Source organism: Dasypus novemcinctus, chromosome 2, assembly GCF_030445035.2.
Source record: "Dasypus novemcinctus isolate mDasNov1 chromosome 2, mDasNov1.1.hap2, whole genome shotgun sequence".
NCBI lineage: Eukaryota > Metazoa > Chordata > Mammalia > Cingulata > Dasypodidae > Dasypus > Dasypus novemcinctus.
Window position 1 is genome coordinate 11,663,644 of NC_080674.1, and position 22,885 is coordinate 11,686,528.

Here is a 22,885-nt window from a genome sequence, read left to right on the forward strand (position 1 = left end):
ACATTTTGCCAATCCAAGAGGTATGAAGAAGTAATATGTCAATTAAAGTACATACAAGAATTACTAAGGAGGGCAAGCATCTCTTCCTCCATATACTTGTGGGTAATTCTGGTTTCTGCTTCTACAACTCATTCACGTCTGTCCTTTGTCAATTTTTCTTCTCGGGTAAGTTTTTCCATTTTTATTTTACTTACATTGCTTCCTTATAATTTTCTTAACTATGCTAAGTATTAGGCCTCTGTTAGTAAGAAAGCATTGCACATTTCTTCTTCCAGTCGTCTCTTCTAAGCACCATGCTTCACTTCCTGCCTGCTGCCCTTCACTGAGGAGAAATATTAATTTTGATGTGGTAAGAGCTGCCAATTTTTCCCTAATGATGTGCACTTTTAAGGATTTGTTCAAAAAGTATTTTCCTTTCGACACATGCTGGAGGACTACCTTTCCCATTTAATTTTCCAAACAACTGTTAATGTGATCTTTCCACATTGTGAGACAAGTTGCTGTACAAGTTATACTCTTTTCCTTACATACCAAGGTCACAAATATTCATGGGGATCCCGTCCGGGCTCTGATGCAGCAATTATTTATTTGCTGTTCCTACACAAGTATATGTGGATTTTATTACCATGGAATTTTTCTTATTTTTATAAGGAGACACTCTACTGTAATTTTAATTATAGTTATTTTATTTATATATCGGAAAATAAGACAACATTGGGAACTTTCCATTCTTTTCAATATCTAACAAAGATATTAATTAGCCAATGACACTCATACTCAATAAAGGACACATTATTCTATTGTCACAAAGACATACAAGTGTTATTACCGATCAAGACTCGGTTCATCATGCCCGTTCCGAAGAGTAAACTTATTCTTTTCTATACAAGGGAAAGTTAGATAAGGCTCAGAATTTTTAACACTAAAATCTGTTGCCATGTCACATTTTTCTCATTTCCAAAATAAAATGAATGGGCAAGATGATGTTGAAGGTCTGTTTAAGCTCTAAAATTTTTATGAGCCTATAAAAATCACCCAAATAGAAATCTCAGTGAAAAAAGAAAATCGCTGTGTCTCTATTTCTGGGCAAACTTCCTAGAAGGTAAAGTATCACTCATGCATTCACCTTCATGCCTTGTCTCAAATAGAAGATCTACTGAGGAGAAACTGAGAATATGTAATATGGAATATAGAAGCATCTTTTGTTCCAAAGTAGGTTACTCAGAAATTAAGCAGCAAAAACAAAAAGGAACAATGAAATTCCTATGTTGAATTAATACCAGCAAAATTAACATGTTTCAAAACTGAAGTTAAGCAATTTAATTAAATATGAGCCAAAAGGATTAGACATACCACATCAACAAAAATTAGTATTTCTAAAGTGACATTATCCAAATATATCCTTAAGAATTAATTTGCATGGGGACAAAAATACACCCTCCTTTGTCTGAACATTTTTGCATATTTAGCGTATTTTATTGAAATATTTCCTTATGAGAAGCCAGGGAGAAAAAGTACATCATTTTTTGTGAATATGGTTACTTCAAAACATACTACAGATATCTTACACTTATGCCAGTTTTTCCTGGGGCAAAATTGTGTTTCTTCATATATTTTGGATGGGTTTACTCAGGCAAAAATCTACTACTGGGAAGCAGATGTGGCTCAAGCAGTTGGGCGCCCACCTAATATATGGGAGGTCCCAGGTCCAGTTCCCAGTGCTTTCTAAAGAAGACAAGCAAGAGAGCGAGCTGATGCAATTGGCTGGCACAGCAAGCTGATGCAACAAGATGATGCCATGAGATGGCACCATGAAAAGACACAATGAGGAAACACAATGAGAGACATAACAAGCAGGGAGTGGAGGTGGCTCAAGTGATTGGGTGCCTTCCTACCACATGGGAGGTCCCAGGTTGGTTCCCGGTGCCTCCTAAAAATAAGATGAGTAGACACAGAAAGCACACAACGAATAGACACAGAGAGCAGACACTGAGTGCAAAGAATGGGGGCTGGGGAGGAAGGTAGAGAAATAAAATAGATCTTTAAAAAATCTTTTTTTTTTACATCTAGTACTACTAGATTTTCCAAAATACTGTAATTTTCCAAAATATACAATATTTTATTTAGGGAACATAAAAACTATTTCATTATTATAATTTAAAAATGAACTAAAACTATACTCATGAGTGTATAGTTTTATTATGACTATAATAAAAAAAAAAAGATAGGTAATTCAAAATGTCAAGTTATGTGGACAAAATGTAACTCTCACCTATCACCGGTGGAAATACAGCTAGTTTGAAAACTGGTGGTTTCTTAAAATTAAAATATAAATTCACCTTATCTAACAACTCTACTTGTAGGAATCTATACCCCAAAATGAAAATGTATGTCCATACAAAACTATGTAAGCACATATTCACATCAGCATTTTTCATGATAGCCCCAAACTAGAAACAATGCAAATAGCCATCAACTAATGAATGGATAAAAAAAATGGACTACTACTCTGAGATTAATGTAGTGAACTACTGATAAATGCTAAAACATGGATGGCTCTCAAAACATTATGCTAAGTGAAAAAATCTAGAGGCAAAATATTTTAATTAATATGATTCTACTTGTATGAAATGCCTAGAAAAGGTAAATTAATAGAGTAAGAAACCAGATCACTAGTTTCCTATGGCTGAGGTTGGGAGCAGGCATTAACTGGAAATGGGCATGACTGAACTTTTTGGGGAAACAAACATTTACTAAAACTTGACTGTGGCAAAGAAGTCCTTTCAAGAATGGAGGACTTCATTACCCCAGTAAAACAATCATAACTTGTAAAATTTTTTAAAGCACACATACATATACAAGGACAACCATTTAAAGTCTCCAGAAATTGTCTTAAGGGCATACAGCAAATGTTGAAATATTTACTCAGGATAATCAACTAAATCTGGGAAAGTAATGCAAGGGAGTCTGGACCACTTGACTCTTAACATGTCCCTCTCATCCCTGATCAACGTGATGGAAGTTCTACTCTTCTCTAAAACAAGAATGCAGGCTCTCTCTTTTGCCACCTCCAAGTCAAGGGTGATAATTTCTCCCTGGGGGATGGTGGTGGTAAACTACAAGCATTTCTCATCCCTCCAGTTCTACCTTGCAAAAGCTCTATTTCAGGCAAATGCAACCAAGACATCAGGGATACCCTCATCCCACTCTAAACCAGGTTGCATGGCAGAAGTTCTACCTTTTCTGTGGTAGGCTGAGGACACTAGCCCATGACTGGCATTGTCCCAACTTCTTTATAAGGAGGGCTGGGCATGCTCTGACAGGCCAGGTGAAAGCACCAGGAGCTACAACCTCAGCCCATGCCCTATCCATGGAGCAGGGGTGTCATTCCAAGAGAAGTGGGCTATTATCTTGGGTCATAGCTTTAAAGGAGTGATGTAGATGTTCTACCCAGGGAATAAGGCAAGTGAAAGAACAGGGAGCTACACTGAACTCCCTAACAAGACTGTATTCGTTAGTGAGCATGTGGAATTTTGAGCCCAAGGGCTTCTTGTAAACAATGAAGATTTTCATGGTAAGCAATTAAGAGGTTATAGGGCCTCCTTGACAGTAATAAATGAATTGCTAGACCACAGAAAATTTCATCAGAGAGAATCAGAAATGAAACACCTCAGAAGAACTCTCCTGATGTTAGAACAAATCTAAAGACCAACAATTAGAGGATGTTAAGTGTATGTGATGTGAACAGACAGTCCAGTTACAAGCTTAACAGGGCATCAAAGAAAGATAGTTGAAGAGACTTTGGCTAAAATCACATCATGGGGAGGGGGGAAGTATTTGGGGACACTGCATATTTTAATAGTAGCACTCTCCAAGAAGTGACCTCAGAAGCTGAATACTACAAGGAAAACAGACTTCAGTGAACTTGTCCATTCAATTCACACACACACACACACACACACAAAACACAAGCCAAGAACACAAACAACAAGCCCAGGTTGGAAGGAGCTATCATTAGGCAGAAATGCTGTAATATATTATTTAAGATATCCAGTTTTCAACAAAGAAAAAAATATGAGACATCCAAAGAAACAGGAAAATATGACCCAAACACAGAGAAAGAAGACAGACAAAAGCCTTTAAAGGAGAAGAGACTGTAGATTTAACAGACAAATATTTCAAAGAAACTATTACAATTATGTTCAAAGAAGTAAAGGAAACCATACTTAAAGAATTAGAGGAAAGTATGATGACAATGCTTCATGAAATAGAGAGTAAAAGACATAAATTATTTAAAAAGAAACAAATGGAAATTCTGGAATTGAAAAGTATAGTAACTGAAATGCAAAAGTCATTGTGTAGATTTCAGGTGGTAGAAGAATCAATGAACATCAATAAATTAGGCAATCTGAAGAACAGAGAGAAAAAAGAATCAAGACAGTGAACAGAGTCTGAAATAATTGTGGGACACTTTTTAAAACATGAACATGCCTGTTATTGGAGTACCAAGAGAAGAGGAGAAAGATAAAGGAGAAAAAAACATTTGAAATAAATAATGGGGGAGCAGTGTAGCTCAGTGGCTGAGTACTTGGTTCCTATGCACAAGGCCCTGTGTTCAATCCTTGGTACCTCCTACAAACATACAAAGGCAAAAAAACAACTCTCATTGGGGAGGAGCTGTAGCTCAGTGGTTGAGAGACTGCTTCCCATATATGAGGTCCTAGGTTCAAAACCTGGTACCTCTTTAAAAAAAATTTTTTTAAAGGCTGACACTTTCCAAATTTGTTGGGAAACGATTTATACATCCTAGAAATTCAATAAATACAAAGTAGGAGGTACAAAAAAGATCTGTAACAAAACCCATTGTATACAAAATGCTGAAATAGAAAGATCATGAGAAATCTTATAAGCAGTAAGGGAAAAATGACTCCTCCTTTACAAGGGAACTACAATAAGATTAACAGCTGACTTCTCATCAGAAGCAATGGAAATGAGAAGGCAATGGAATGACATATTCTAAGTACTGAAAGAAAACTAAAACTCTTAAATGCAAAGTTACAAAAATGAAAATTCAACATATAAAGGCTTTGGTACCAAAACTGAGATAATTTATTGCTCACAGGACCATCTTATAAGAAAAATTAAGGAATGTTCTGGAGGTGGATGCATGTGACAAGAGACATTACTTAAAATCCACATGAAATAATAAAGAGCACTGGTAAAGGTAATTATGTTGTTTTAAAAGTCAGTATAGATGCATATTTCTTCCCCTTTCTTCCATTAATATATTTCAAAAGCAACTGCATAAAATAACATGATATAACAAATACAATTATAGTATATTTGCCAAAAACAGCACAAAGAGTGTAGATGGGAATAAAGCAGTATTAGAGTAAGTAATGATACCAGATGTTAATTAGAATCCACGGAAGAAGTGAAGAGAACCAGAAATGGCAACTAAAATGTCAGCTTAATAAATTCTATTAGTATTTTCTTATTCTCCTTTCTCTTCTCAGTTTATTTAGCAGACATAAAATCATAAAAAACAATGATCATAACAATGTATTATTGGTTTTATAGCATCCATAGATACAATACACAGATTTACATCTATAGAATAAGAAACAGAATTACAAAGCAGTAACACAATGTTAGCACACAAAGGCAGGATATAAGAATACCTTTTATATATCTCACTAGAATTAAACTAGGGTAAATCTGAAGTAGATACTGATAAGTTGATATGTTTATTTACACCCTAAAGAGCAACTAAGAAAACATATTTTTCAATGTAATAAAAAATAATTAAAGGAAGTAAAATGTCACACTAGAAAATATTCAGTTAATTGCACATGAGAGCAGGGAAGGAGTAACAACTAAACAATAAGACATGAGCCATATAAGAAAAGTAAAATGGAAGATATAATTCCAACCAAAACATTAATAACATTGAATGTGAATGAATTAATATAATCAAAAGGCAGAAACTGTCAGGCTGGACAAAATAAAAGGTTCAAATATATGATGTCCAGAGAGAGACACCCTTCAGATTCAAAGACACAAATATGTTCAAAGTGAAGGGACAGAAAAAGATGCACTGTGGAAACAGCAAAGTTAAGAGAATTGGGGTGCCTATCCTAACATCACACAAAACAGATTACCAAACAAAAAAATGGTTCTAAGATAAAGGGTGTGAACTCATTTGTATATGGGACTTTCAAAAACCCTATTGGAGGAGGATATATTGAATTAGTATGCACCTGATTCCAATCTGGCTGAAGACCTTATTAGCAGAGGAACTTCAGATGCATTCAGAGAGTAGAAACCAGAAGTAGAAGTCAGAGAAGGAAAGAGATCGCCATAGATGGAGGCAGAGATGCAACTGCAGGCCAAGGAACCCCGAAGGTTGCCAACAGGCCGGCACAGAGCAGTACCAGCTCCCAGAGAAAACACAAATGAAGATCACTTAACACTGGACTTCTTGTCTCCAAACCGTGAGCCAATAAATTCCTGCTGTTTAAGCCCACCAGCATGTGGCAAACTAAGACAACATTAAATAGGATAAGAAGTAAAAAGAGGTCATTATTTTTGGCATCCTAGAGATCATGAGACCTTAGGACAATTTTGATATCATATTGTGAGCAGAAGATAAAACCAGTGGGTTGAAAGATCAATGGGAAATGAGGATTTAGGGGCAGAGGTTATATAGCACTCTTTTGAGGCATATGGTGGTAAAAGGAAGGAAAAGAGAGCTTGAAAAAAGAAAAAAGCAAATACGCTATTCCTTTTAAATTTAGAAATGGGAAAAATGATTTGGACATTTGAACTGAGAAAAGAGTAATTAAAAATTCTAGAAAAAGAATAAGTTATGAAGCAAGATGTGAAGAATATGCGTACATGGTTAAATGTTATCTTTAAAAAGAAGAAAATTCCACCCCTGAGGGCGGGATAATGATCAATCAAAAGGGTGAGAAATTGTAGACTTAAGGTCACCTATTAAGGTTTACGGAAACAGGAGAGGGTAGGAAGCTTGAAGAAAAATTGAAAAGTGAAAGCCCACTGGACCCATGAAAATAATTTCCCAGGGGCTGAGAAATGATCAGCTGAGGTTGGAAATGACAAAAATTAATAATTTCTGAAGGGATATTAGGGATAAGACATTTGTGTTATCAACCTCTATAGCTCTCAAAATTACTCCAAATTATTTTTCAGAATCTCCATAATTTCTTAACCACGTCCCAATCCTCTGATTAAATATGCATGTCTTATTTCTCACATTCGATTTTTTCCTGGTCCCTTTTATTGTGCTTCTTACAACTGGACTGGACTGTTGTAAGCTGGACCCTAGCATTCATCATTGTCAAGCATAGACTTTTTAGCCCTTACAACATAGATAGGCTATTTTTAAAAACCCTTTGTTTGCTTTCAGGCTTTTTTTCAGTCTCTCCTTCAAGATCTATTGCCTGAGAATCTGGAGAACTACGGGTTCTGCCAACAGATCAGCTCCCATCTCAATTTCTGCACTCCAGCTTCTTTTGGCAAGTATTTGGGGCCTCTTCCATTAACTTGTAGCCTGCTAGAAGTTGTTTTAATTCCTCATCTTCTGATGCACAGCATCAATGGTTTAACCCTACTCATTTTCTATGCTGCTATCTCTTTAATTGAATCTTAGAGGGAATGAAGTAAAATGAGAAAAATATAGCTGCTCCTTTAAGAGAGCACTACAAATGATCCTTTGGAACACAACCTAATTCAGCATGTTTAATATACTTCCAATGAAAGTTTAAAAAAAAAACACTCAACCTGTTCATTAGTTACTACTGAAAATTTTGTAACTGTAATTATTACCAATCTCCAACCTATTTGTCTCAGGATCATGCTAAAGGTAGCTGTATCTGGAAATATCAGCATTGTCTTTCTAGTCCTCCAATTCAGTTATAAAATATGCATTAAATTAGGAGGTAGTATTGTAGAGTATAGTGCTTTGCTATATGTACCCAGGTAATGGTGAAAAGAGAGACTTTTTCTTAAGTCTTAAAAAAACTTTAAACACTTTGGTTTTTTTTTTATTTTTACTAGAAAGAAGATATATAATTGGGTGAGGGGAGTCAGAAGCAATGACTAATAAACACTAAAAACAAGGCAGTGAATAATGAGAGTGATCTTTTTGAGTATTTCTACTCCTTCTTGATTATTTCCCACACTCTGGACAAGCTGACAAGTTACCTCCATTGCCTGCCAAGGGGGCGCCCAGTTAATTCACGGAAATCAGGTCCAATGTACAAGGCTGGAAGACACTCCTGACACATTATAAAGTGTGTCATCTCAGCAACCAGCTGGAGTGCAACCAGGTGGAGCAGATCTATTTATCAGTCTGTGTAAGGATCAAGTTTAAGACGTGCACGCTGGTGCCGAATGGAGCATGAAGACGGGGTAGTGCCGAGCACATAAATATTAAGCGATGACCTTCCATTTGGAAGTTACAGGCAATTCCTCACAAGAGCTTTTATGCATTTAGAATTTATTTCTCTGGGTTCCAATATGCAGGCAGATTGTAATGGGAATAAATAATATCATAATCCTGAAAACCAAAAAAAAAAAAAAAAGCGCTACCAAAAGAAAATGGAGTTACTGTCTCTAATAGATGGCAATTTTAGAATAACAAGACGGCCATTTCACATAGCAGTTGTACAGTTTTCAAAGAAAAACTAATGCCTCCAAAATATGATCATGACCTTGTAGAATGTTTACTTAGAGTATTTCTATTTCTAAATGCCCCCCAAACGTTTGAATAACTAACAGAGGGATCACACGAGTTCCTGGATAAACCGAGTTCTTGCCAATGAAGCCATTTTAAGAGAACATGCAGCTCAGAGGTAGAGATAGATTAAATGTCTCTATTGCTAACAGCTCCCTGGAATAAATGGGCACAAATACCCCAAAACAGTAGAGAAATTGGCTTCTGCTCCAAAAAAATTTACTTTAGAAATCATTACAATAATTTGAATATGCAAATCACCTTACACTTAATTTCCTCATTTACTGCAAAATGTCATATGGCATCACTCTCATTTGAATTGCTTCTTATTTGTTTAACAAAATTTCTCAGCATAAAATTTCAGCTCTTTATGCTCAAAACAATGCCACAGGAAATTAGACCAGCACATGCAAATGTTCTGCAGTATCAATTTCTAACATACATGAATGTCTCAGCACTCAAAATTATAAGATTCACCTTTATATTTTGTTAATAAGAAAAAACAATAGACCTTAAAAATCTGCCTATCAGTCTACTCTCCAAATAGTACATGTTTATAAAATAAGGTATTTTTAAATTATTTATTATCAATGTTTTGTTTTCAAATCCCATTTGCTTTAGAAATCCCAGCTCTATTCAAAACTATTTATAGAATTACTAAATCATGGTATCCTAGACTAGAAGGGATTTTAGAGATCATCTCATCTAAAGCCTCACTTTATAGATAAAGACACTGAGGCCCTGCTCAGTTATATACATTGGACACAGAATTAATTTATTTAAGAAAAGTAATCCATCATAAAAAATTATTAGTAAAATCTAATGTAAAGAACTAGCTTCAAAGCCTTTAATTTTAATGAGAAAGTGAATAGTCTCTTTTTTCATCAATGGAATTAATTACAGATGAAGTAAAATTTTTGTGAATATATTCTTAGAACTCTAGATAAGCTGTACTAGACGAGGCGGTAGGCTTTTCCTGCTCCCCGCTGCCCCTCTGGGAGATGAAAGGTTCGTGGCTCTTCTCCAAGAGTGTGTAAAACATCTGCCCCAGGTTGAGTTATCAATTCCCAAACGTTCTGCCAGTGGCTTTCTGACTAGAGAACCCAGCTCCTCAGAAAGCTACCAACACTTGCTTTGGGTATTTCATTGTATATTTACTACTCTTCTATCTATGCCTTTATACTAATTTAGTTTCTATAAAAATAAACTCCCAAGAAGCACTAGCACTGATCCAAGGAAAGTTCCTATCACTCTTAACAGTCTGGAATTAGTACCCATGACACATCTTATTTCAACCTAGGAGAAAACCTAAGGCCTGTGTTACAAGGAAGGTCTAACTGGAATCCTGTAGAACCTCAGTAGAAGGGAGCCTTTCTCAGTCATAACCACACCAAAGGAGAATGGTGCAGTGGAATTCCTTAAATACGGTAACATAGGTGAAAAAATCTCTTGGATATACTATTCCATGTGAAAGGGAGAAATGAGGTTTAGGCCTGGATTTGATTCCCCTCATTTGGAAGTCATGTTAAAAAGATGCACAGTTTTCTCCAATTATCTGACTACTTTACTGATAACAGCACTTTCTTCAGCATGCAACAGCAAAGAAAACTTCATTAGGCAAGCAACTCTTGGGAATAATTGAAAAATAGGGGGAGAAAACAGTAGTAATTCAATGTCGAGGGTGACTTTATTATGCACATAAATTATATGGAGGCACAGACGGGCTCTTTTCATCACTAATTATATTAAGGGTTATTTAAGGTTCACTTAATGAATAGAATCGCCACCATGTGGCAAGCTTGAGGAAACTGAACATTTCCTTAGCGATTAAGAACTCCTCAGTGTTTCCATAGACGATGAATCCCGGGCACTTAAGGATGATATGCGGAGAACTATATAGAGTGCTATGCTCTCAAGAAAAAAAATATACCTTTATTCCCGCAATCACCGATTGGGATGTCCGGATTTGGAGTCACGCAAATCTGGGTTCAAGCCTCAACTGCCCGCCCTCGTGAGCTCGGCAGCGCTGGGCAGGCCCGCGAGCGCCCAGGCCTCAGGCTCCCCAGCACCCTAAAGGAAATGGCAGTGCCTTCCTTCTCAGACCTTGTGAGGAGGGTGGCACGAAACATGTGGCCTGTGAGAAACCAACCACCGAGTCCTGAGTGTCAAAAGGCATCTCTGTTAGCATTTACCAACGTAGTAGTAAATACCTACGTTTTAAACCTGCTTAGCTACAGGGACATCCCTGACTGGAAACCAGGGCTTCCTGTCTGGGGAAGTCGTTCTCTAGGACCGAGCACCTGGAGAAATAAAGGGCCCCTTTGCTCCAGTTCCGCAGCATGACATTCAGACCTTAAAAGTGTTTAGCCTTTCCTGAGTGTCCCATTTCTTCAGCGAAAACCTAGATATACCTCTTGTTCAAGGGTCTGCTGTGAGGCCCGTGGTGGGTGTCAGGTGCCGGGAAGAGGTTTCTCAGAACGTGGCCATGGACTTACCCATAGTCAAAGCCACGGGAAGAGCGGGGTGCTGGCGGAGCTGAGCCCTCCTAATGCCTGAATCGCTTTGTTGATTCAATTTGAAAATACAGGAGTATTGGCAAAGAACATTTCAAGCTCCCTCACAGTGTGCTCTACAGTGTGCACTGCGTTAAGATAAGCACGTATTTTGGAAGCATCGCTGATCGAGGAACTCTCATCTCCTACCACAAGGGACCAAGTCCCATTAGAAAAGTCACTTCCTCTCTTCAAGTATCTGTTTCCCTCAGAACAAGAGAGAAAAGAAATCTTTTTTTTGCCTCACTCACGGAGTTATTGAAAGGATTCATTTAAATATACAACCACTTCTATATTTACAAATGACAAAGCTGTCCATTGAGGCCATTAGCTTCCCAATAGACTTTTCTTTGTGGCACATAATACAATCACAGCTTTCTCTCCCAAATTTAAGGGGACTGTTGTTTTTTGTTCTCATTGTCCATTAAATTGTATGGAAAATTTGGGACGTCATTTCATAAAAATGGAAAAAGTTCACAAAGTTTTGAAAAGTATGTGTACCTCATGAACACAGTAAAAACATAAGCATATCCATTCAACAAATATTTATCAAGCACCTATTATATCAACTATTGTCCAGGTCCTTGGGATCTATCAGTGACTAAAGCACATAAAAACCCCTGTCTTCGGCGGCGTACTTGGCCCAGTGGTTAGGGCGTCCGTCTACCACATGGGAGGTCCGCGGTTCAAACCCCGGGCCTCCTTGACCCGTGTGGAGCTGGCCCATGCGCAGTGCTGATGCGCGCAAGGAGTGCCGTGCCACACAGGGGTGTCCCCCGCGTAGGGGAGCCCCACGCGCAAGGAGTGCGCCCCGTAGGGCCGCCCAGCGTGAAAGAAAGTGCAGCCTGCCCAGGAATGGTACCGCACACACGGAGAGCTGACACAACAAGATGACGCAACAAAAAGAAACACAGATTCCCGTGCCGCTGACGACAACAGAAGCGGACAAAGATGACGCAGCAAAATAGACACAGAGAACAGACAACTGGGGTGGCGGGTGGAAGGGGAGAGAAATAAATAAATAAATAAATCTTAAAACAACAACCCTGTCTTCGTGGAGCTTAGATTCTAGCAGCAAGAGGCAGGAAATATTTACTACATATTCTGTGAGATGATAACTGTGCAGAGAATAAAAGAAAATTATTATAGCATACGAGAGCTAGAGAGGATGAAGTCTGAAATAGGAAGGTCAGAGCAGGCATCCTTGAGAAGATGACACCAAGTAGAGTTGGAGGAGGTGAGCAAGGCAGCCACATGGACATTTGGGAGATGGCAACTCCAGGTGGAGAAAATAGCAGTGCAAAGGCCCTGCAGTAAAACACAAAAGGCATGTTCAAGGGGCACAAGGCAGATGTGCAGCAGAGATGGGTAAAGTGCACAAGGTGGAGGATGTGGGAGAGGTGAGGAACAGGGGGGACGCTGGCAGGGACACATTGCCTGGTCTTGAAGGTGGGACACTGGGGGTGGAGGAGGCTCAGGCAACAGGGTGTGGAAAACTTACCAGCAGTGACAAATCAGCTGGAGTTCAGTTTGCTTTTATCACCACCATATGCCAGCAATTCTAAGCAAAGCCATGGATACAATACTCCTCCACCCCTGAATTTTTTGTTGATTCTAAATAATTGCTATGGCTCCTGTTAAGTTTTAATTATACATATATATCACTTACATAAACATATTTATAATTTTTAAATATTTATAAAATTATGTAATATGTGTTTACATATGCACCTTTCTATTGTACAGTCAACTCCAAATATATGCAGACTCAGCTAACTGAATCCATTTCGAATAAGAATTCCTAATGGTTCAGAATCGTCTGAACTTGCTTCGGGTGTCCTCAGTGTCTCCAGTGCCTGTAGTACTATATAGCCCTGCCTTTAAATTCAAGATAAACAATGATAGTGCAGGAGTTAAAAAGGCAGAGAAATAAGTCATATTCTTTAAGAACTACTTGGGGGGAGCTCATGTGGCTCATTGGTTGAGCACTGGTTTCCCATATACAAGGTCCCAGGTTCAAACCCCAGCCCTGGTACCTCAAGAAAAAAAGAGTGGAAAAAAAAAAAAGAAAACCATTTGGGATTTTGTTTCAAATTTAAAACAGTGAAATAAATGCAAATGCAAGTTTTAAAAATTTTTACTGTTTTGGCTCATACATGTAATATTTCACTGGTTTTGAACCACATATTAAAAATATACAGGGAAGCAGATGTGGCTCAAGCAACTGAGCTCCCGCCTACCACAAGGGAGGTCCCGGGTTTGGTTCCTGGTACCTCCTAAAAAAGATGAGCAAGACAGCAAGCTGACACGACACGCAGTTGCAGCTAGCCAACACAACAAGATGATACAACAAAAGACACAAGGAAATCCTAATGAGAGACACGACAAAGCAAGGAGTGGAGGTGGCTCAGGCAATTAGGTACCTCCGTCCCACATCGGAGGTCCTGGGTTCAGTTCCAGGGGCCTCCTAAAAAGACCAGCACACAACAAACAGATACAGCAAATTCAAACAATGAGGAGGTAAGGAGATATAAATAAATATTTAAAAAACAAAAAATATATATATATAATTTTAAAATTATATATGCTATTAAACTAAAATATTATTACTCATTAAGAGACATCAAAAAGTAATTGTATGTTTTTCATATTTTTCCAAAAAATTCATTAACATAACATAACAAAAATATTTCTGTACTGTAATGTTTACTTGTTTATTTTTACAGTCCTGAATACATATATAAGTACAATAAATGAATATTTCACTGTCTGACTTTCTTTTCTGACCATTATTATTATTCACTTATTTTCAGGATACTTACTGAGAATAACTTTTTGTATGGAAGAGGGATGCTAAAGAAAATGACCCACTTGAGTTTTCAAATACCCAAAAGGGGGTACTGCTTGGAAGCAACCCCTGATTTTGATGCTGAAATATTCAGCACACAACTTACAATAAAATCACTTAATCCAGAGACCAACTTTATTACTTCGAGCTGTTCTTCTTCACAGTAGGAAAGTTTCATTAATAGCTGAAGCACTAAACGGATCAATAGGAAGACATGAAAACAACCTAGATAATAGGATTTAAAAGGGTGATAGAAACATGTCGTGCTAAGTACAGAATTCAGAAACCAAAGCTTTACACCATACTTTCAGCCGTAAATCAACTTATTTTCCTGCTTTAAACATCTAGAACGTGTTTTAGGCAAAGAGCAATTGTTATTTCCAACTACAGCAACAGTTAAAAAAGGAATGCTACTTAGCAATATGTATTTTTAAAGTCCCGCTGGTTTCATAAAAGCATCAAAGCAGAGGAAATCAATCACAATTGTCCATCATATGACCACTGGCTCCACCCTAAATAAAATCAGACAACTGATGCTTGTCACCTACAAAGTAAACTGAGGGTAAATAGGAAAACTCAATTTAAGGCTGCTTTTTTACCAAGTAGAGACAAGAGAGAAGTAAACTGGCTCTATGATAGAAACATGATGACAGTATTTTGGTGCTCCAAAACTATCGAATCACAAAATGTTAATCAACCTTTTCCAGATATTCAATCACAAAAATGCTATAATCATTCCTTCCAGTGTTTATTATGATCCAATAGAATATGAAACAAGTACATGTGACAGAAAATTATATCCCAGAAATTTTGCTCTTTATAACACTTTTTTAAATTAAGAAACATTAAAATCACTTATTATAACATGTCAATAATCATTATAGCCTTTCAGCAAATTGGGTAATAATTAAGAAAGAACAGAACCTGCAGACTTAGTTTTACTATATTACTTTTGCACTTGTAATTGTTTCATTTTTAAGATTAGGAAAATAAAACTTTCTTGTGCTTGCTGAGTCTTCAAGTATTACCTCCTTACTTAAAAATATTCAGAAAGAATGAACATTATAAAGAAGAAAATAATAATCCCATAGTCTGTGACCTAAGTGCAGCTCAATACAACTTGGCCTATATTTATTATTTTATAAAAAATGAATAATGTTTTACTTTTAAACAAAAATTATACCATGCTGTTCAACTAGCTTTACAATGTACTTTTAAAAATTTAAGAACCTGAGAAGCGGATTTGGCTCAAGCAGTTGGGATCCCGTCTACCATATAGGAGGTCCAGGGTTCAATGCCCAGGGCCTCCTGGTGAAGGCAAGCTGGCCCATGTGGCGAGCTGGCCAACACGAAGTGCCGGCCCACGTGGAGAGCCACCCCGCACAGGAGTGTGGGGTAACTTGGAGAGCTGGCGCAACAAGATAACGCAACAAAAAGAGACACAGAGAAGAGACAATAAGACACTTAGCAGAACAGGAAGCTGAGGTGGTGCAAGAGAATACTCACCTCTCTCCCACTCCAGAAGGTCCCAGGATTGGTTCCCAGAGCTGCCCAATGAGAATACAAGTAGACACAGAAGAACAAACAGCGAATGACATAGAGCAGATAACGGGGGGGAGTGAGGGGATAATAAATAAATCTTTTTTAAAAAATTTAAAAACCTACCTTCCACAACTTTCCTGTCAATAACCATAAATATTTTAATGGTTAATATCCCATTTTATTACTACCCTGTACTCTAACAGTCTGCTGGATGACTTCTCTTTTTCTTGTCTCTTCCGTTTTCTTTCTCTTCCTCACTCTCTCCCTCTCTCTCCCTGCACCCCCCATTTTTAAAATTGTGGGTTATATTTGAGAATTTACCATCTTCTGTTTCCAGATGCTGTGCTCAGAGTGTTATTTATACCATCACAACTACTCAAGACTTTCTGAGTGGTCATTCTTACTGTACCTGTTTTATAGATGGTGAAAACAAGGCTTAGAGTGGCTGAGGAATTGCCAACGTCATCAAGACAATAGATGGCAAAGCCGAGATTCAAATTCAGGGGGTTCTGTTCCCAGAGCAGGAGCCCTTAACCATTTCACTGCAAGGACCTTGAAATACATGCCCTGAAACATAGGACTCTGGACTCTCTTGCTGAAATGTTTCCTTAAAATACACTTCCATAAATGGAAAGACTCAAGTGCTCATTTAAAGCCTCAAAACATATGTTGTGGAATGTTTTACCAAAGATACCTAAAATTTCTCCTTTTTGGTCCCACTTTTGTTCTTTCAACGTTCAATGTCGTTTCATTCCCAGGTGGGAAGGTGGGGAACCCCAAGCCCACCCCTCACCCCCGAACTTCCTGAGCATCCCACAAGGTGTTCTCCTGGGTGGGGAACAAGCCTCTTGAACAGCCTCCTTGCCGCCACTGCAGGCAAAGTGGCCCAGGGTGTGGGCGCCCAGTGCTCACAAAGCTGCAGACACTCAGTGTGGCTTCAGTCCTGTGGCCGCCCCGGGCTCTCCTCCACCTCCCAGCTCAGCCTCACGCAGTCCCCGGGGCTCCACAGCAGCCGAGTGCCTGCCAGGAGACAAGTCTCTCAGGATCCTCCTAAAGAAGGGCCCTCTCGAATTCTGTCTTCAAGTTTTCCAGCATTTCAGGGTGTTAAACCTAGTAAAATTATTCTTATACCCACAGCTACACAACCACAGCTACCGGTGGTTGCTGTTCACCTGCCCATCTTGCGTGATCTTCACTCCTTCCTTCCTCAGCCAGACCTTCTCAAATACACTCAACTCCCTTGTCCATTTTCTTCTCCTCTCCAGATGGACAAAACCGCAAGCCTGGATCATTAGGCTGCCTGCTCTCTCCACGCCCTGATGCCGACAAAATGACTTCCGTGGAAAAACAGCACAATTGAACAGACTGGTGTTCTTGAGACTCCAAGCCTGCTTGGAATCCAACCTCCACAGGTCATCCTTTAAGGCGACCCCGAGTATTTACCATTTCCAGAACTTTGTCTCCCATCATACCCGCCATGTCAGCGGGTACAAGTCTAGGTACAAGGCAACTGCCGGGGGGTAATGCCCTCACCATCATCTGTCTGCAGAAGAAGAGCAGGTTTGCTTGTCTAAATTTTATTCAACTTTCACGTCTCAGCCTAGACACTGTTTTCTCTGGTAGGCCTTTTGAAAGTCCTTTGGTTGTCCTTTTTAACCTACAGCATTGTGAATTTCTATCACAGCACTTACCACTCTGGATATAATTTCTTATACAATCATCTGTCTCTCCCAGTTGACAATAAACTGTCTCCATGAAGGCACAGGACACATTGAGTTTTTTTACCATAGTATTCTCAACACTTTTTTGTAGCATGCCCAGCAGGTGTTCATATTACTGAGATGAACTGAACTGAACAAAATTAAATTCTACCTGGGTTCCCTGCCCATATGTAGGTCACCAAAGCAAGGCTGTTTTGTGTACTGTTCATTCCCATTTCTCACTTGTCACTTTTCATGGATGTTAGTACAGACTTCCTTAAAATCTCCTTTCTTCAAGAATATCAGCTCAGGGTAATAGATGCCAATGAAGCCACTGACCCATCCATTTCTCAGAGAAGAGATCAATTTGGGTTCCACTGTATATACCTTGCTACACTTTGAAAAGTCTTTCATATGATTATTTTCTCCTAGGTTTATTTAGATTTATTTAGAACATTGAAAATGTGCTAAATATGATAAAGCCGAAAATTCAAAAAAAAAAAACTACCTAGAATTGGTTCTGCTATAATGTATGGAGATGACAGTTAGAATGACACAAATATATATAGAATACACAAATATATTTTCCATTGATTATTCTATATTATTTGTTAAATTCTTCAAACATTCTCCAATGATCTATAATATTAACTCTACTAAATTACCCTAGTGTTGGGGCTAAGAGCAGGGGTCCTGGCACCAGCTGCTCGGATCCAGCCCCAGAGCTGATACTCACTAGAGCTTGGGCAGGTCACACAGCCTCCTTGAGACGCTGGGATTCAGGGGTAACAGCGGTCATGACCTGTTTCAGTTTCTTGGGCTGCTCAAGCAAATACCATGAAATAGGTCAGGTTAAACAATGGGAATTTATGTGCTTACAGTTTTGAGGCTTAAAGAAACTAGAAGTCAAGGTATCAAGATGAAAAGACAGTGGCTTTCTAGAGCTGGCTGCTGGTGACTGGGGTCCTTAACTTGTCACATGGCAATGCAAATGGTAGCCTCTCCTGGCCTCTCCCTTCTCTTCTAGGTTTCACTGATTTCAGCTTCTAGCTTCCATGGCTTTCTCTCTTTGTGGCTGAAGTTCATTCTGCTAATGCAGGACTCCAGTAATTGGATTAAGACCCATCCTAACTGGGCTGGGCCACACCTTAACTGAAGTAGCCTCATCAAAAGGTCCTACTTACAATGGGTTCTCACCCATAGGAAGGGAGTAGATTTAAAACATGTCTTTCTGGGGTACACACAGTTGCAAACCACCACATTACCTCTTACTGTTGTGGTTAATTTACATGTAAAATGCGATTATAAAAATCGTACTGGTATAGAGAAGATTCTTATTGTTACACTATATTAGTTCCACTGAGCGTTGTTGTACTTTATCTTCAGTTCATCCTTTGATTGCTTTATCTGTGACTGACCAGTTTAACTGGATAACACATTTTCATATCTTTGAGGATAATTCCCCCTCAGTCATCATCCCCCTTCCTCTTATTTAAAAAATCTCTTTGCTACTTTCGTGCAAGTATTTCTTTAGTAAAAGAAAAAATTTCCCCCGAAACATTACTTACGGAATGCTTTGTGTGGGTCAGGCACCATGCTAAAGGCTTTATTTACATGGGTTATCACATTTAATCATTTGAGTGCAGTTTTCTTACTATATTTGCTTTTTTGAATAGTGACAATGAGAATTAAGAAAATTAAATGAGCAGATGTGGCTCAAGTGGTTGAACACCTACTTCCCACATGGGAGGCCCTGGGTTCTGTCCCCAGAGACTCTTAAAAACAACAACAACAAGAAAACAACAAGCAAACAAATGGAAAAACCAACTCAGAGGAGCCGATGGGGCCCAGTGGTTGAGCACCAGCTTCCTGCACACAAGATCCAGGGTTCAATCACTGCCTTGGAACCTCAAAAAGAAAGAAGATAAATATCATAGATTATTTGATTCTAGAACTGTACCCAAAATGACTCCAGTATTGTTTCCAATACAAAATAAATTGTCTTGGGGTTAGGCTCAGATCTGAATACTAACTCATTCTTTCAGTATCGCAATTATTCTTTATCCAATTATTTTTTATGTCTTCAGGAACATAAAATATTGCTAATATAACTAATATTTGTAGAGCACTGGCTATATTGTAGGTACTATTCTGAGTGCTTTGTGAATATTAACATTTTCACCATGACTCTATGTCACGTATAATTTTTATTATTCTCATTTCACAGATACGGAGCCAAGGCACAGTGAGATTAAATGGCTGCAGCGTCACATGCCCAGCAAGTAGCAAAACTAGTACTTTTATTATTCTCTCAGATCCAGACTGCACGAATTTTGTCACTGAGCTCTCAAACAACCTCTCAAATCTCTGATGAAGAATATTTCTAGCCATTCATATTCTACTGATACTGTGAGTAGAAGCTTATCTCACTGTATTTTTTTAACTTGTTATTGCTGTTCTATAGGAAAGCATTGCATTTTGTTCATATGTTTTGCTTCCCTGTTGAAAGACTTTTAATTAGAATCATTCCTCAGTTGATTATCCTGTGTTATTTAAGGATGTCATCGTAATAAAGCTAGATATTGTTTCTCAATGTCCAGAATTTATCATACTTAAAGCCTTTTTAAAAATGTTCCAGTTAGCACTTCTACAGTGATTTTAAATAAGTAGATTTTTATTAGACATATTTACACAACTTTAGTGGAATGTCTCTAGTTTTTCACCAGTTATGAAAGCTGTTTGTTGTAGTTTTTTTCTAACTTGTTAAAGAAACACAGAGCCATGAGGTTCTTACATTCAAGGAGTCACTGACTAGTATTTCTTGGATTTTTCTTCATTAAAGTGTGGAAAAATTCACCCACATCCGGCAAAACTGGGAAGAAACATAGGGCTCACATACCTTTCCATAAAATGAATGGATAAAAACTGGTTTTTGTAAAGAAGGACAAGGACTGAAGAGGAGGGGAACTAATTCCCCTTACTGATGTCATGATGAATCCTTCCAAGTTTATTTAGAATCATTCCACAATTAAATTTATTAATATGTAACTTTTAAGAATTGCATGCATTGTTCAGTTCAAGGTGTTTTATTTTTGATCGAAATGAATCACAACACAAATAGCAGAACATTTTGCCTATATCAATTGATTATGTTCATTCAAGGCTTAGTAATCAAATGGAGATCAATCCAAATGCACTAGAAGTAGCATCACGAAGTAGCTTTCATCCATTTCATGTATGGTTACCCAGGAAGTGAACATTACACACACTTGTGGTTTCAGTAATTGAAATGGCCACTAATGTGGCGCCAAGGTTTCCAAGTTAGAGGGTTTTTTTCCCCTTTCAATGATGACAAAAATACAGGAACTACTCAGTAAAGGATAGTTCTTTAACAAAGTTGTAAAGACTTACCTAGAATTAAATTATTTTTGTTTTAAAGTATCTCAATTCAATTCCAAATATTTTTCAGTATTTTAGAACTTAACCATAGTTAACATAAAATGTGTACCCCTATAAACTGGCCTGGGATTATAAACTGTAGGCAAAGAAGACCAACATATCAGGCATGATGAATCTGGATCTTTTAAATTCATATTTATGTATGATTTTTCTATTTTAATTCATATACACTTCACCCAGAAGTACAATCAATAAGTGGTTCTATGCTCCTGCTCTTCCCATAATTCTCTGTTACTGTTGCAATGCTCTCATAGAACACTCAAGAAAGTATAAGCAGTGTGGGCTCATACTTTCTTTTAAACTTGCTATATAAAGGCCACCTTTGGTCAGCCCAATCCTCCATCGTCTCTGCCTCTCCACCGTCTGCTGACCATACCAGGTGGATTACTGTCACTACACAACCTCATTTTGGTCCACACAATTTTTGTTGAAGGGTCCTTATTTTCCAGATTCTCTATCCCAGCCCCCTCAATGGTTATTACAAACCTTTGTCAAGTTGTTACCAGCAATGAACAAATCAGCCAAGGAACTGTAGCTCTCCATCTCAAGAGTTAACTTTTGTTCTAAGGACCACGCACCTTGAAAATCAACAGACAGGAAAGTCCTCAAGTTCTCTCTTATCTCAGGTGAGCATTAAAGCAGATCCCCTGAAGATAAACAGTTAGCAACTATGAATTCAACTCTGCTATCTCAAAAACAGTGACAAAAAGATGCTGATGATACACCGGAGCCATTTCACTGATTCTAAGACACACAATTTACCACATTTTAATGCCTCCGAAATCAGAATGCATCTTGGAGCTGAGAGCTTCACACAATCACTGTCAGCCAGGTGGAGACCCTGGAAGAGTGCTCACTGCCTGCACCCATGGAAGCTTGGCCTACTGAACAATGTAAGCTTGCAGAAACCATAGACGACTTGGGGGTCCCCCTCCCACTCCAGTGGTCTGCCTCGACAACTGTAACAAATTCTGCGTTTCAGTCAACATACCCTTTAAGGACTTGGAGGAGGGAATACCAGTCTTGGACACTGTGTGAAAATCCTCCATTGACATATTCTGGTAAAATAAGAAAACAAAACTTGCAGAATGTGTCTCAATAGCTTGAAAGAAAATCGCAGAACCAATCGTAAAACCCATCTTAGAGATACGCTGCATCCCCACCACTTTCAATGACACAGAGAATGGTAGTGCATGGAAAACTGAGGTACTGATAATTAAGCATAAAAGTGAAGCAGTGGGAGCCGATGGCTGAGTGCCTGCTTCCCATGTACAAGGTTCTGGGTTTGATCTCTGGTATTTCCTAAAAACAAAACATAACAAAACAAAAACCAGTGCTCATTAGGTAGTGGATGTAGCCCAGTGGTTGAGCACCTGCTTTCCATGTATGAGGTTCTGGGTTCAATCCCCAATGCCTCCTTTAAAAAAAAAGTGAACTAGCTCTTTGGGGTGATGAAAAAAATTTGGTAATGGATGGTGGTGATAATAGCCCAACATTGTAGAGGCAATTAATTCATATCACTGAATTTTACACTTAAAATAGCTTAAAAGGGCAAATTTATACATGTTATCACCACAATATGTTTAAGTGAATCTCAACAGAAAGAATGGAAAAGGTTTTGAGAACACAACCAAATTACCGAACTTGAATTTTCATTTTTAAGAATGTTGAACAGTGAAAAATAAAGTTTAAAAATTTAGCTATTTGACTCTAAAACAGCTTTGTCCAGTAAGCATAAACAAAAATCTTAAGCAATAACCAAGTATTTCGTCCTATTGGTATCCTAGTTTATTTGAGAAACTCCTTTCCTCCTTTCCTCCCTGCTTGCTCCTTTCTTTCTTTCTTTCCTCCCTTCTTCCTTCCTTCACTCTTGCTCCTTTCCTTCCTCTCCCTTCTTTCTGCTCTTTCTTCTCCTTTCCTCCCCCCTCTGCCTCCCTCCCTCTTTCTTCTTAAGTAGTACATAAAATAATGATGTGTCTTAAATGTAGAGTCTCAGATTCCGTGCCTTTGGCATCAGTTTAAACAG

The 22,885-nt window shown here is 38.3% G+C and overlaps 1 protein-coding gene across 4 annotated transcripts in view; it reads right to left on the bottom strand.

The window, feature by feature from the left end:
• The window catches only part of CTNND2 (catenin delta 2), a 1,007,180-nt gene that overhangs the window by 700,185 nt on the left and 284,110 nt on the right, over positions 1-22,885 (bottom strand). The gene's annotated exons all lie outside the window — the stretch shown is intronic.